At 37.3% G+C, this 16,344-nt stretch overlaps 1 protein-coding gene and 1 pseudogene across 4 annotated transcripts in view; one reads left to right on the top strand and one right to left on the bottom strand.

Moving 5' to 3' along the window:
* The window catches only part of JMJD1C (jumonji domain containing 1C), a 267,089-nt gene that overhangs the window by 97,946 nt on the left and 152,799 nt on the right, over positions 1-16,344 (top strand). The gene's annotated exons all lie outside the window — the stretch shown is intronic.
* LOC112854517 (dynein light chain 1, cytoplasmic pseudogene) lies at positions 12,353-12,838 on the bottom strand (annotated as a pseudogene).

The raw sequence follows: 16,344 nt of genomic DNA, 5'->3' as shown, positions 1-16,344 counted from the left end.
TAGGGCTAGACCATATTAAGACACTTTGATGTGGAATTAAGTTAACAGAAACTTTGCAGACTTAAGTGTGTATTGACTCAGTTCAATTCAAATATAGATAAGCCAAATGGATCTTTGAGGGATATCCAGTACAAATTTCAAGTCTCGGTGTCTTTAATTTTATTGCCAAATCTGACTCTTTCAGTCTTTTTCTTCCTATTCAGGAAAACACAATTACAGCAGGTGTTCATAAGATCCAGTTAACACTAGACAGTTGTATTGCTGCATCATACTATCGTTGTTCTAGGTTAATTATTAGGCCAGAACAAAAATGGATTGATTTTAGACATGGTAGTGACCTTAAATTTAAGGCGGTAGTAAAATGTCTAGGGAGATCAGAAAATATTGTGTTCCTTGTTTGTTTTTTTAAGTTTTGTTTTTGTTTTTGTTGAGAGAGGGAAAGAGAGAGACAGAGACAGAGTGTGAGTGGGGGAGGGGCAGAGAGACAGGGAGAGGGAGACACAGAATCCAAAGCAGGCTCCAGGCTCTGAGCTGTCAGCATGGAGCCCCACATGGGGCCTGAACTCAGAAACAGTGAGATCATAAGCTGAGCTAAAGTCAGACCCTTAACCAACTGAGCCACCCAGGTGCTCCACTTTGTTATTTTTGAAATAAACTTTTTATATTTTAGTAATTTAAAGTGGTAGAGAAGTTGTAAGTTAGGAAAAATAATGTTCTTTTTTTTATTTTATTAAAAATTTTTAAATATTTATTTATTTATTGAGAGACAGAGTATGTGAGCGGGTGAGGGAAGAGAGAGAGGGGGAGACACAGAATCTGAAGCAGGCTTCAGGCTCTGAACTGTCAGCACAGAACCCAACGTGGAGTCTGAACTCAGAAGCCAAGCCATGAGATTATGACCTGAGCTGAAATGTGAATGCTTAACCCACTGAACCATCCAGGCACCCCAGGAAAAATAATTTTACCTTATACCCCTCACTCAATTTCCCTCATTGTTAACATCTGACAATACCATGATATGTTTGTCAAAATTAAGAAATGACTTTGAGGGGCTCTTGGTGGCTCATTCAGTTTAGCATGCGACTTCAGCTCAGGTCATGATCTCTCATGGTTTGTGAATTAGAGCCCCGCGTGGGGCTCTGTGCTGACAGCCCAGAGCCTGGAGCCTGCTTCGTATACTGTGTGCCCCTCTCTCTCCACACCACCCCTGCTTGTGCTCTGTCTCTCCCTGTCTTTAAAAAATGAATAAACATTAAAATAACAAAGATGACATTGATACATTATTGCTAACTGACTTTGTTTAGATTTCACCAGTTTTTACATTGATGTCCTATCTGTGTTTTAGTCCAGGATACTGCATTGCATTTAGTTGTCAAGTTTCCCCAGTCTCCTCTGGTTTTTGACAGTTTTTTTCAGAGTTATGGACTAAATGTGTGTATCCCCCAAGATTCATATTTTGAAATCCTGACCTCTAGAGTGATGGTAGGAGGTGGAGCCTTTCAGAGGTAATTAGGTTTTAGGTTAGCCTCCATCCTATTGACTGGGGTTAATGCTCTTATAAAAACAGCCCTGAGAAGCTCCCTTCCTCCTTCACCACATAGTAAAAAGGCACCATCTTTGAACAGGAGTAGGCCTTCACACACTGAATCTGTCCACATCTTGATCTTGGACTCTTCAGCCTCCTGAGGAGTGAGAAATAAATTTCTGTGACTTATTTATCAATTTATTTATTTATTTTAAAAAATTTCTTTAATGTTTCTTTATTTTTGAGAGAGAGAGAGAGAGAGAGAGAGAGAGAGAGAACGAACTAGCAGGGGAGGGGCAGAGAAGAGAGGGAGACACAGAATCTGAAACAGGCTCCAGGCTCTGAGCTGTCAGCACAGAGCCCAACACGGGGCTTAAACTCACAAACCATGAGATCATGACCTGAACTGAAGTCAGTCGCCTGACCAACCAAGCCACCCAGGCACCCCTATTTATCAGTTTATTTAAACTAAAAGCAAAACCAAAAACAGTTCACCCATTTTTCCCACCCTTCACTCCTACATCTGTCATTCACCAATCTTTTCATTGTGTATGTGGTCTTGTTGGATTTTTTTTAGATTCCGTATAAGAGAATATACAAACTTTGTCTTTTTTCTTACTTACCATAATGACCTTGAGATCTGTCCAAGTTGTTGCAAATGGCAGGATTTTATTCTTTATGGCCAAATAATATTCCATTGTGTGTGTGTTTGTGTATATACACGTATATACACTACAGTTTCTTTATTCATCCATCAGTGGACACAGGTTTTTTCTGTATCTTAGCTGTTGTAAATAATGCTGCCGTGAACAAGGGTTACATATATCTTCTCAAGCTAGTATTTTTCTTCAGAGAAATAACCCGAAAGTCGAATTGCTGGATCATATGGTAGTTCTGTTTTTAATGTTTTGAGGAACCTCCATACTGCTTTTCGTAGTGGCTACAGAAATTACATCCCCACAAATAGTATACAATTCATGCTTTTTCTCCACATCCTCACCAACGCTTGTTATTTCTAGTCTTTTTGATAATAATCATTCTCATAGGCATGAGGTACTATCTCACTGTGGTTTTGGTTTGTGCTTCCCTGTTAATGGTGTAGGGCATCTTTTTATGTACTTGTTGGCCATCTGTTTGTCTCCTTTAGAAAGATGTCTGTTCTGATCTTGGTTGGGAGTTTTTTGTTTTTTAATGTATTGGGGGTTTTTTGTTTTGTTTTGGTGTTTTCCTATTGAATTGTATGGGTTTGGATATTAGCCCCATATCAGATATATGATTTGCAGATATTTTCTCCCACATAGTATGTTGTCTTTTCGTTTTGGTAATGGTTGTTTTTTGCTGAACAGAAGCTTTTTACATTTTTTTTTAGGTTTATTTATTTATTTTTGAGAGAGACAGAGACAGCATGAGTGGGGGAGGAGCAGAGAGAGAAGGGAGAGAGAGAGGGTGCCAAACAAGTTCTGCACTGCCAGCTCAGAGCCTGACGTGGAGCTCAAACCCATGAAACCATGAGACCATGACCTGAGCCAAAACCAAGAGTCAGATGCTTAACCAACTGAGCCACCCAGGCGCCCCCAGAAGCTTTTTAGTTTTATATAGTACCACTTGTTTATTTTTGCTTTTGTTGCTTTTGCTTTTGATACCACACTCAAAAAATCATCTCCAAGATCTGTGTCAAGGAGATTTTTGCCTATGTTAGAAGTTATGGTTTCAGGTCTTACATTCAAGTTTTTGATCCACTTTGAGTTATTTTTGTGTATGGTAGAAAGGCATGGTCCAGTTTCATTCTTTTGCATGTGACCAATTTTCCCAACACCATTTACTGCAGAGACTGTCCTTTCCTTGTTGTATATTTTTAGCTCTTTTGTCATAAATTAATTGGCCCATATATGCATGGGTTTATTTCTGTTGCTTTAAAGCTTACCAAGAGTACAGTATTTTTGTTATAGCAGCCTAATAAACAAATGGACACTTAGCCTTACCTCGTTTTTCATGACTTGACAGTTTTGAATTACTGATTTTGCATATTTTTGTTGTTGAGTTGTCTTAACTGAGTTTGAAAAGACCTGTTAGTATTCTATGTCTATTTTGATTTTTTTTTAATTATATCCTTTTCATTTTCTTAATTTCTTGCAGAGAGCAGATGTTTTATGTTAGATGAAGTCTAATTTATTTTTTCAGAGATTTTGTTTTTAAGTAATCTCAACACTCAGCATGGGGCTCAAACTCACAACCCTGAGAGCAAGAGTCACTCACTCTACTAACCGAGCCAACTAGGTGCCCCTAATTTTGTGTATGGTACAAGAGAAAGGTAGACATTTTTCTGTTCTTGGCATATGAATGTCTAATTGCTCCAGTACCATTTATTGAAAAGACCTATCATTTTTCCATTGAATTTCTTTGGAATATTTATTGAAAATCAGTTGATACATATGACTTGCTCTATATTTGGATTCTCAATTCTGTTCCATTAACAATAAATGTCTTGGAGCAGCTGGGTGGCTTAGTCGATTAAGTGTCCGACTCTTGGTTTCAGCTCAGGTCATGATCTCGTGGTTGGTTAGATTGAGCTCTGTATCAGGCTGTGTGCTGAATTGTGTGGAGTCTGCTTGGGATTCTCCGTCTCTCTCTGCTCCTTCCTCATTCGCACATGCTCTCTTCTCTCTCTCTCTCTCTCTCTCTCAAACTCAATAAACATTTTTAAAAAATAATGTCTTGATTTGAAGACAATAGTATGAATTCTGTACTACTCAGTAATCTTATCCTGGCATACCATATCTCCTTTTTCTGTTATGTTGTTATTTTACTCACCTCATTTTTATTTTATGGTCTTTTTTCCCCCATATTACCTATGTTCTACATAATTCAGAGTTAAAAATAGTTTATGTTTACTTTAAAAACAATAACACTCTGGGGTGCCTGGGTGGCTTAGTCAGTTAAGCCTCTGACTCTTGATTTTGGCTCAGATCATAATCTTCTCAGGCTCTGCACTGACAGCACAGAGTCTGCTTGGGAATCTCTCTCTCCCCTCTCTGCCCCTCCCCACTGATGCATGTGTGCACGCTCTCTCTCTCAAAACAAATAAACATTAAAAAAATTACCAAAAAAAATATTTTTAAAAATAACACTCCAGAACCAATTATGTACCTTATGAAGTATAATGTTTATCAGTGCGAATATAGTTTCTCCAGTAGTAGCATGTTATATAGCTGTTGTAGTATAATATCACAGTCAGCAAATTGACATTGATACAGTTGCCAACTTTTTCAAATTTCGTGTGTGTGTGTGTGTGTGTGTGTGTGTGTGTGTGTGTGTGTGTTAGTGTTGTATGCAATTTCATCACTTGTGTAGATTCCTATGACTACCGCCACAGTCAAGATTCAGGGAAGTACCATTGCAAGGGTCCCACGTTCATGCTTTTATAGCCATGATGACCCCTCTCCCCAACCCCTGGACAACACTAATCTATTTTCCGTCTTTTTTTATTTTATTATTTTTTTTAATGTTTATTTATTTTTGAGAGAGAGAGAGAGAGACAGAGCATGAGCATAGGAGGGGCAAAGAGAGAGGGAGACACAGGATCCAAAGTAGGCTTCAGGCCCTGAGCTGTTAGCACAGAGCCTGGTGTGGGGCTTGAACTCACGAACAGTGAAATCATGACTTGAACTGAAGTTGGACGCTTAACTGACTGAGCCATCCAGGCGCCCCTCTTTTTTCCATTATTATAATTTTGTCTTTTAAGATTATTGTATAAATGGAGTGATACTGTATCTTTTTGAGAATGCCTTTTTCACTCAGCATAATTCCCTTAAGTTTCATTACAGCTGTGGGCCTCAATAATTTGTTCCAATTTATTGTTGAGTAATATTCCCATGGCATAGATGTACCCAGTTTATTTAATCATTCATCTGTTGAAGGACATTTGGATGGTGTCTGGTTATTTACTCTTAGGAGTAAAGCTGCTGTGAACATTCACGTACAGATTTTTGTGTTAATATAAGTTATCTTTTTGGGGGTATCAGTGCCTGAGAATGCAGTTGGGAGTCATATGGCAAGCATATGTTTAGTTTTGTAAGAAATTACCATATTCTTACCCTGAGTGGCTATACCATTTTTTATTATCAGTAATGTATGAGTGATTTAGTTTTTTTCATCCTTGCCAGTATTTGAAGTCATCAGTGTACTTTTATATTAGCCATTCTGGTGTGTATGAAGTATCTCACTCTGTTTTAGTTTGTATTTCTCTAATGGCTAATGACGTCGAACATCTTTTAATGTGCTTATTTGCCATCTTAATGTATCATCTTCAGTAAAATGTCCATATCTTTTGCCATTGCATTGTATGGGTTTTCTTTGTTTTGCTTTTTACTGATGTACACTTGTATTCATTGTTATGGAAGTGACTGCATCTGCTGTTAGGTACTACTAAAATTTCATTTTGGTTAATCACTTGTCTCAGCAAGATGGAGTCCATTCTTTTCCTGTCAATCTTGATGCCTGCTTTTGTCATTTGTATCCATATATGTTTGGCTTTATTTGAAGGCTTTTTCTTTTTTTCCTCTGTTAGTCCCCCATATTACTATTCTTATATCATACAAACTTCATTACTGTGGTTTTGCTTGGGGTTTGGGGATTTTTTTTTGGAAGTTTATTTTTTATTTGTTTTTTTTTTTTTTTTTAGTTCTTTGAAGGTTTTTGGTTTTATTTTAAATTTTTTTCCTTTCTTTTGTGTCTTTTTTTCTCATACTGTTTTGTTACTATGGCTTTATCACATGACTTGGTATCTGGTGGGACAAAATATTGTGCTGCTTCTTGTCCTTTTGTTCTCACATATACATTTAGAATCTTGTCAAGTAGGGAAGGTATTTTGAATCAACTCTACTATTGAAAACAACTGTAAAAGATGAAACAAAATAAAAATAAAGAGCTTATCTTATAAGATATCACAGTCTCCAAGGCTGTGAAGAATTACAGAGCCAAAGCTCTGGGGTGAAAAGAAAACCAGTCCACTGAGAAGGACATTTGAGACCTTCTTTCCCCCTGATGGTGTACAGATTCCAGAAAAGGCCACTGAGAGGTTGAGAAGCTAAGCAGTTGTTTTGACATGCTTACTGGACTAGGGAGACAAAAGTTGGAGTTCAGGACCTCTAAGGACAGAGCTGTTTGCTAAACAAACCTCTCTGGTTTTATGCTAAAACCTCAAGGAGCTGTACTCTACATCAGGGTTTCTCAGTTTTACTACTGTTGACAGTTTGAACCAGGTAATTCTTTGTTGTCAGGAATTGTCCTGTGAACTGAAGGATGTTTGGAAGCATCGCTGGCCTGTAGACTCAATAGATGCCAGGACCCACTGTGACAATCAAAAGTAACTCCATATATTGCCAAATGTCCTCTGGTTAGCGAAAATCACCCCTATTTAGGGAAGATAGCTCTAAAAGTATACTTGAATAAACTAGGCCTTACAGGGATTAAAGCCCATTTTGAATTGAAGCACCTAGTGCTCATCACAAGTGCCCTCCTTAATGCCCATCACCTATCTAACCTATCCCCCGCCCACCTCCTTAACCACAGCTTACTCTCTGTGGTAAGTGTGTCTTGTGGTTTGTTTCCCTTTCTCCCCTCCCGCCCCCCACTTCCCATATGATCATCTTATTTGTTTCTTAAATTCCACATATAAGTAAAATCATATGGTATTTGTCTTTCTCTGTTTGACTTACCTTGCTTAGCATCATACCTTCTAGTTCCATCCACGTCATTGCAAATGGCAAGATTTTATTCTTTTTGATGGTTGAGTAATATTCCATTGTATGTGTATACTACATCTTCCTTATTCATTTGTCGATGGATATTTGGGTTCTTTCCATAGTTTGTCTATTGTTGAAAATGCTATAAACATTGAGGTGCATGAACCCCTTCAAATCTGTATTTTTGTATCCTCTGGGTAAATAGCTAATAGTGTAGTTGCTGGATTGTAGGGCAGTTCTATTTTTAGTTTTTTGAGGAATTTCCATACTGTTCTCCAAAGTAGCTATACCAGTTGGCATTCCCACCAAAAGTGCAAGAGGGTTTCCCCTTCCTCCACATCCTCACCAACACCTGTTGTTTCTTGTGTTGTTAATTTTAGCTGTTCTGATAGGTGTGAAGTGATATCTCATCATGGTTTTGATTTGTATTTCTCTGATGATGAGTGATGTTGAGCACCTTTTCATGAGTCTGTTAGCCATCTGGATGTCTTCCTTGAAAAAGTGTCTATTCATGTCTTCTGCCCATTTTTCAACTGGGTTATTTGGTTTTTTTGGGAAGGGGGTTGTTGAGTTTGATAAGTCCTTTGTAGATTTCAGATACTAACCCTTTATCAGATATGTCATTGGCATTTATAGATCTTCTGCCATTCCATAGGCTGCCTTTTAGTTTGGTTGATTGTTTCCTTTGCTGTGCAGAAGCTTTTTATATTGATGATTTCTAGATATTTTAATAATGCTTCTTTAAAAAGTTTTACTTTAAAAATGATTCCAAAAACTAGAAGAGGAAGGAAAGCTTCCAAACTTACTGTGCAAAGCCAGCATTACCCTGGATACCAAAACTACAAAGAAAGAGAGCTACAGGCCAGTAACTCTCATGAACGAACAGAGATGCAAAAATCCTCAACAAAACGTTAGCAAACTGAATCCAATAATACATTTAAAAAAAAATCATTCACTCTGATTAAGTGGGATTTATTCCTGATGCAAGAATGGTTCATTATTTGCAAATCAATCAACATGATACAGCACATCACCAAGAGAAAGGATAAAAACCATATGATCATTTCAATAGATGCAGTAAAAGCATATGACAGAGTACAATATCTACTCATGATAAAAAACCCTCAACAAAGTAGGTTTAGAGGGAACATACCTCAATATGATAAAAGCCATATATGAAATACCCACAGCTAAGTTCATATTCAATGGCGAAAAACTGAGCTTTTCCCCTAAGGTCAGGAACAAGACACAGATGTCTACTCTGACCAGTTTTATTCAACATGTTACTGGAAGTCCTGGCTACAGCAACCAGACAAGGAATACCTTCCATATTGGTAAGGAAGAAGTCAAACTTTCAACTATTTGCAGATGATATGGTAATATACATAGGAAACCCTAAAGACTTCACCGAAAAACTGCTAGAACTGAACAGTGAATTCAGTAAGGTCTCAGGGTACAAAATCAATGTACAGAAATGCATTGCATGTCTATACACTACTAAGGAGAGGGCAAAAAGAGAAATTAAGCAACAGTCCCATTTATAGTTGCACTAAAAATAATAAAATGTCTAGGAATAAACTTAACAAGGAGGTGAGAGACCTGTATTCTGAAAACCATACAACACTGATAAAAGAAATTGAAGACCGGGATGTCTGAAGGGGCTCAGTTGGTTAAGCATCTGACTTCAGCTCAGATCATGATCTAATGGTTTGTGAGTTCGAGTCCCTCATTGGGCTCTCTGCTGTCAGCCCAGAGCCTACTTTGGATCCTCTCTTTCCCTGTCTCTCTGCCCCTCCACTGCTCGTGCTCTCGCTCTCTCTCTCTCGCTCTCTCTCTCTTCCCCCACCTCAAAATAAATGAATAAACTAAAGAAAGAAATTGAAGTCCACACAGATGGAAAGACATTCCTTATGCTCATGAGTTGAAAGAAAAAATATTGTTAAAATGTCCATACTATCTAAAACAATCTATAGATTTAATGTAATCCCTATCTTATACCAATAGCATTTTTCACAGAACTAGAAAAAACTACCCTAAACTTTTTATGGAACCACAAAAGACCCTGAATAGCCAAAGCAGTCTTGAAAAAGAAAAACAAAACTGGAGGTATCACAATTCAAAACTTCACAGAGAGAAAGCACAAGTTAGGGAGGGGCAGAGTGGGAAAGAGAGAGGATCTCAAGCAGGCTCTGCACTGCCAGCACAGAGCCTGACACGAGGTTCAGCCCCATGAACTGTGAGATCATGACCTCAGCCAAAGTCAGATGATTAACTGGCTGAGCCACCCAGGCAACACTGAACTTCACATTTTAATTACAGATCTGTATTAATCAAAAGAGTATGGTACTGGTACAGAAATAGACATAGCAATCAATGAGACAGAAATAGGAAGCCCAGAAATAAACCCACACTTATTATGTGGTCAATTAACCCTTAACAAAGTACGCAAGAATATGCAGTGGGAAAAAGTCTCTTCAACAAATGGTATTGGAAAAACTGGAGAACTGCATGCAAAAGAATGAAACTTGACCACTTTCTCACACCATACACAAAAATAAATTCCAAATGCATTAAGGACCTAAATATGAGACCAGAAACCATAAAATCTAAAACACAGCAATGTCTCTGACACTGGCCATAACAACATTTTTCTAGACGTGTCACCTGAAGCAAGAGAAACAAAAGCAAAAACATATTATTGGGCCTACATCCAATTAAAAAACTTCTGCACAGCAAAGGATATAACTAGCAAAACTAAAAAATGGGAGAAGATATTTGCAAATGACATATTTATAAAGGGTTAATATCCAAAATATGTAAGAAATTTATACAACTCAACACCCAAAACCATATAATCCAATTAAAAAATGGGGAGAAGACATAAACAGAGATTTCTCCAAAGAAGACATCCAGATGGCCAATAGACACATGAAAAGATGCTCAGCATCACTCATCATCAGGGAAATGCAAATCGAAACAACCATGAGATATCACTTCACACTGGTAAGAATGGCTAAAATCAAAAACACAATAAACAAGTGTTGGTTATGATGTGGAGAAAAAGGAACCCTCTTGCCCTGTTGAGAATGCAAACTGGTATAGCCAACTGTGTAAGACAGTATGGAGGTCCTTCAAAAAAGTAAAAATAGAATTACCGTATGATTCAGTAATTACACTACTGGGTATTTACCCAAAGAAAACAAAAAAGATAAATTGGAAAAAGTATAGACACTCTTGTGTTTACTGCAGCATTTTTTTACAGTAGCCAAATCAGGGAAGCAGCCCAAGTTGCACTGATGGATGAATGGATAAAGAAGTGATATATGTATACAATGGAATGTTGTTCAACCATAAAAAGAATGAAATCTTGCCATTTGCAACAATATGGATGGATTTAGAGTGTATAATGCTAATCACAATAAACCAGCCAGAGAAAGACACATTGCACATGATTTCACTCATGTATGGAATTTAAGAAACAAAGGAAAAAGAAACCAAGAGACAAACTCTTAACTATAGTGAACAAATGCATGGTTACCAGAGGGGAGTCAGGTGGTGGGATGGGTGAACTAAGTGAATGGGATTAAGAGCACACTTACCTTGATCACTGAGTAATGTATAGAATTATTGAATTTCTGTATTGTACACCTGAAACTATTATAACACTGTATGTTTATACTGGGATTAAAAAACAAACAAACAAAAAAAAAACCTTGGGGCTCCTGGGTGGCTCAATCAGTTGAGCATCCGACTTCAGCTCAGGTCATGACCTTGTGGTTTGTGAGTTTAAGCCCTGCATTGGACTTGTCCGTGCAGAGCCAGCTTCGGATCCTCTGTACCCCCTCTTTCTCTGCCTCTCCCCTGTTCATGTTCTCTCTCTCAAAAATGAATAAACATTTATTTTAAAAAAAAACTTTTAGGGGCGCCTGGGTGGCTCAGTCGGTTGAGCGGCTAACTTCGGCTCGGGTCATGATCTCGCGGTCCGTGAGTTCGAGCCCCGCGTGGGGCTCTGTGCTGACAGCTCAGAGCCTGGAGCCTGTTTCAGATTCTGTGTCTCCCTCTCTCTGACCCTCCCCTGTTCATGCTCTGTCTCTCTCTGTCTCAAAAATAAATGTTAAAAAAAATTTTAAAAATAAAAAATAAAAAATAATTAAAAAAAACTTTTACTTTCTAATAGATGCAATTAATTAAATGAAATTAAATTTTTACTTCTGTATCTAACAACCTGACAAAATTTTCTTAACTTTCAACATGTAGGATATATCCATCTGCAAATAATGACAGTATTTCTTTTTTAGTCTCTTGTATTATTAATATTTCTTTTTCTCTTTTTTCTTTCAATAATTTTGGACTACCATTTTATATTGAATAGATGTGATTGTGGGCTTCTTTATCATCATTAAAGTTGGTCTTTGCTGTAGATGTTCTTTATCAAGTTAAGGAAATTCTCTTTTCGTTTTGCCCGATTCTTTTTATCATGAGTATGTGCTGAGTTGTATGGAATACTGCATCTGTTGACTGTATTTTTCCATGTATTAAAAAAAATTATATGTAATACTGTTTTCCTCCAACAAATTTATTAATTTTTTGAAAGGAATTTATTTTTAGAAGAAAAAACATCGGGCAGAGATGAATGGAATGGAAAATAAATACAAGATATTTTGCTAATATTTTAATAGCTACAACAAATTAGTACAGAGAATGCCCTGTACAAAACAACACAAAGTTTCAAAGATTGAAGTGTTCCTTTAATCAAGGTTGAAGATTTCAGGAACTGGTGTTGGGAGTTTAGGCTGTGGTCCTTGTTTTTGGATGGATCACTGGGTCTAGAATAGTCTATGCTTTTTTGTTTTAATTTTTTTTAATGTTTATTTATTTTTGAGAGAATGCCAGAGACAGAGTGCAAGCAGCGGAGGGGCAGACAGAGGGAGACACAGAATCTGAAACAGCCTCCAGGCTCTGAGCTGTCAGCCCAGAGCCCGACGCGGGGCTCAAACTCACGAACTATGAGATCATGACCTGAGCCGAAGTTGGATGCTTAACCGACTGAGCCACTCAGGTGCCCCTAGAATAGTCTATACTTTTAACCAGTTTTAAGAAAGACTATTTGGCCTTGATAGAAGTAGATGAAGTATTGGGTTTCATGGGTGAGGTAACTACCAAAGTTCCTCCCAACAATGTAGTGCCAGGTGGGGTTGAATTCTTATTACACTATTTCTTAATAGCCATATTTCTTAATATGGGCCACAATGCCCTTTTCTATATCATATTTCTCCAGTGTCTCAGGAGCATACCTCACAGAGTCCTGTTTCATCTCCTCCAACATATTGGCGATTTTTAATCATGGTTTTTCATTATTATGGTAGAGCAAGGACTGGCATATGCCTACAGTCTCTTGGAAGAGGGCCTGACAATGCCCAGACCATGAGACCCACTGTTGCTGTTGAAGACATGGTGCATCTCTCACTATTGTACTATATTGAGTGACATTTATAACATTTTCTAAGAGTACTACCCCTAGATTTCTTGGGTTAACCCAAATCAGTTCTAATGAATGATCTTTTTTCATATTGTTGGCCTTAGATTGCCATTAACTTTTTTCAGGAATTTTTGCATCTGTAGTCCTGAGATTGGCTGATAATTTTTCTCTTATATATGTTGTTGGGTTGCTTTTTGTCTGAAGGTTATGCATACTCAAAAGATGAGCTGAGAAATACTCTCCCCTTTTATTCTGGAAGATGTTTTAAGGATTGGAATTAAGTTTCTTGAAAGCATGGTAGAACTTAACTGTAAAGCCCTTTCAGCATTCAGGCTGAAGGAAAATCATTCCAGATAAAGGCATGTAAGTGCAGGAAGGAATGAAGAGTGTCAGAGGAGTTATAGATAAATATAAAGATATTTTATAAAATATAAAATTGAGGTAAATACAAATATAAAATGTAGGTAAATTTTAAAGTATTGCCTTTAAGAAACTATTTACTGTGATCTATAGAGTTTAAATCATAAAAGTAAAACATATGACGATAATAGCACAGTGGGTGACAAGGAAGGTTAATGGGATTAAACTGCTATAAGTTGCATTATTTTTAAAATTATTAAACTGCTAATTATGGTAGGTAAAAATAATTCAGGAATTTTTTTCAATCTATTAGAGTAAACACCAAAATCGTTATTAAAATTGTATACCTTAAAAGTGAATAAAATAGGAAGTAAAATAGGAAAAAAAATGGAACAATAAAACATCTGTTTAATCGAAAATGCATTTAAAAACAGGTAAACTGAGGGGCGCATGGGTGGCTGAGTTGGTTGAGTGTCCAACTTCTGCTCAGGTCATGATTTCATGTCTCATGAGTTTGAGTCCCACATTGGGTTCTCTACTGTCAGCCCAGAGCCCCCTTTAGATCCTCTGTCTTAATGCTCTCTCTGCCTTTGCATTGCTTGCTCGGTCTCTCTCTTTCTCTCTCTCTCTCTCAAAAATAAATAAACATTAAAAAAGAAGTAAACAGAGCAGATGGGACAAATAGGTAACAAATAATCAGATGGTAGACCTTCACCCATTTATCCTAGTCATTGTATTACATTGAAATGGATTAAGCAGTTCAGTTAAAATCCATCGATAGGCAGACAAAATAAAAAACAAAACCCAACTCTGTGCTGTTTATTAGAGCTATACTTAAAATATAAAAGAGATTGAAAATAATACAGTGGAAAAAGGTAAACTATTCCAAGGCATCATTAAAAGTTGATATAATTATAGAACTATTCTACAAATACTCAAAGTAAGAATTATTACTAGAGATTTAGAGAAACATTACAATGTTAAAATGGTCAATTCAATAAGAAGATATAAGAACTCTAAATCTATATGCTTTCATTAAGATTAGCTTCAAATTCACTAATATAGAGACTGAAAAACTTAAAAGGATATAGATAAAAATCCATAGTCACTCACGGCTTGTGAGTTCAAGCCCCGCATCGGGCTCTGTGCTGTCAGCTCAGAGCCTGGGGCCTATTTCCTTCTCTCTCCCCTCCCCTGCTCATGCTCGCTCGCTCTCTCTCTCTCTCTCTCTCTCAAAAATAAACATTAAAAAAATTAAAACTAAAACAAAGATTACAAGCGTTTTTAAATTATAAAATTTACTTTAGTATGAAATGATTAAATGTAGAGCCATACAGTATTTGTGTTAAAAGGAACCAGAAGAAGTTTAAATTCAACTGCCTCTTTAGACAGATGAAGAAACTATCCTGCTATTGTATTTCCTCTGTACTCCTCTGCATTATGATTTTTCTCATATGAGAAAGTTATCATAGGTGTAAGGTAATTATCATAGGTAAGGTAATATCATATGTGTAAGGTAATTATTCTTAGGGATTTTAGAAGAGACAGAGAGGGTGCCAAAGTCACATTAGTTAAATATGGCCAAAGGCACCTTTCTTTCAGGAACATTAGGGTGGCTGGTTCTCTTACTAGTTTCTCTTGCTTATTAATTTTAAGAACTGTTAAAGCTTCTGCACAAATTAGGACATACGCATTCTAGGTTTATATGACTTTTTCTTTCTGTTTTTCTTTTTTGGAGTTGTTTGTTTTGTTTTGATTAGAGGCTGAAGTGAGTTTCCACCAAGGTGTCTCCAGGAGGCAGAGAGGCTACCCTCCCTCTACCCCTCAAAATAAACCGGGATAGCAGAAGTGATGATACTTTGAATATCAAGAGCCTGAGGGAGAGCTGTAAAAATGAGTCACAGAGGAGTCCACAGCACCACTGTGCTTGGTGTACTGTTCAGACAGGCTTTAAAGCATATTTGGCCCAACTTCCAAGAGGAAGGAGTTAAGAATAGAAGCACTAGGGAGGTAGCAGAGGATAAGTACTAATTAGCTGCCCTTTCCCTTCATTCCATCTAGTTGCAGAAAAGACAAATCTTTCCATTTAACCTTTATATCTTGTATTTTTTACATTGTCTTGTAAATTGAGACAATGGTATCTTTTTCTCAATGGTAGAAAAATATAGTAGAGAATGTAGTTCATCTCCTTGAAATAAGAGGGAACTAGAAATATGGTAGATAAATTTTATAATATACTTACTTTAGTGGTTTTAAATAGCAAGTGGAACTTTAAAGCATCCAAAGTTAATTCTCCCCATTATACTAAATAGTCACCTGTTCACTGTAGATCTTCTTACCAGTTCTTTGTTAAAGTAGTGAAACCAACTAAGACAATTTTAAGCAGAAAAAGGACTTCAGTAAAGAACTTTGGAATACAGGTTCCTGGCAAGATCTGAGACCATGCTTGCAGACTGTGCAGGAACCAATATAGACAGGAAATCAGATCACAAAAGTGGTTCTGTGCTGGACAGAGGCACTATAGCAATACCATTAATGCTTATATAGCCATACATCTTGGTTTTTCTTGGTAATAATTGATGGTTCATTTCACTCTCAGAAATGTCCCAGTTTGGACAATAAATTACATTGTCACTATTCTGATGTTGGAACATTACTGCCTCTGAAAGGCAGATGAAGATACTCCTACTTCTTGGGATACCTGGGTGGCTCAGTCAGTTGAGCACCCAACTTTGGCCCAGGTCATGATCTCACAGCTCGTGAGTTCGAGCCTGTGTTGGGCTCTGTTCTGACAGCTTGGATTCTGTGTCTACCTCTCTTTCTGCCCCTCCCCTGCTCTCGCTTTCTTTCTCTCTCTCTCTCTCTCTCTCTCTCTCTCTCTCTCTCTCTCTCTCCCCCAAAATAAACAAAACAACAAAAAAAGATACTTTTACTTCCAGTACCCTTGCCAGCATTGACTTTACTTGTCCTTTGCTTCTTCCTACAGGCTTTAGATTCAAATTCTGGGGCAGATTTGTCTGAACGATAGACTTAGTTGCTAAGGAGTCTGGAAATGTATTGACATTTTCCAGTTTCTATAGGTGAGAGACTGCCTGAAAAGGTAGGGGTTTCTCCCAAAATAAGAGTTTCATAATCTAGACATTCAAAGAATGCAGATATTGAGTGTATTATGTTTCAGTGATTGTCCCATTTTACTTTGTCCCATTTTTTACATACCTTTCCTTTGGTATGTTCAT

This window comes from Puma concolor, chromosome D2 (assembly GCF_028749965.1).
Source record: "Puma concolor isolate L17-30 chromosome D2, mPumCon1.1.hap2, whole genome shotgun sequence".
Lineage (NCBI taxonomy): Eukaryota > Metazoa > Chordata > Mammalia > Carnivora > Felidae > Puma > Puma concolor.
Note: the sequence above shows the minus strand (reverse complement) of the source record. Positions and strands in the feature narration are given on the sequence as shown.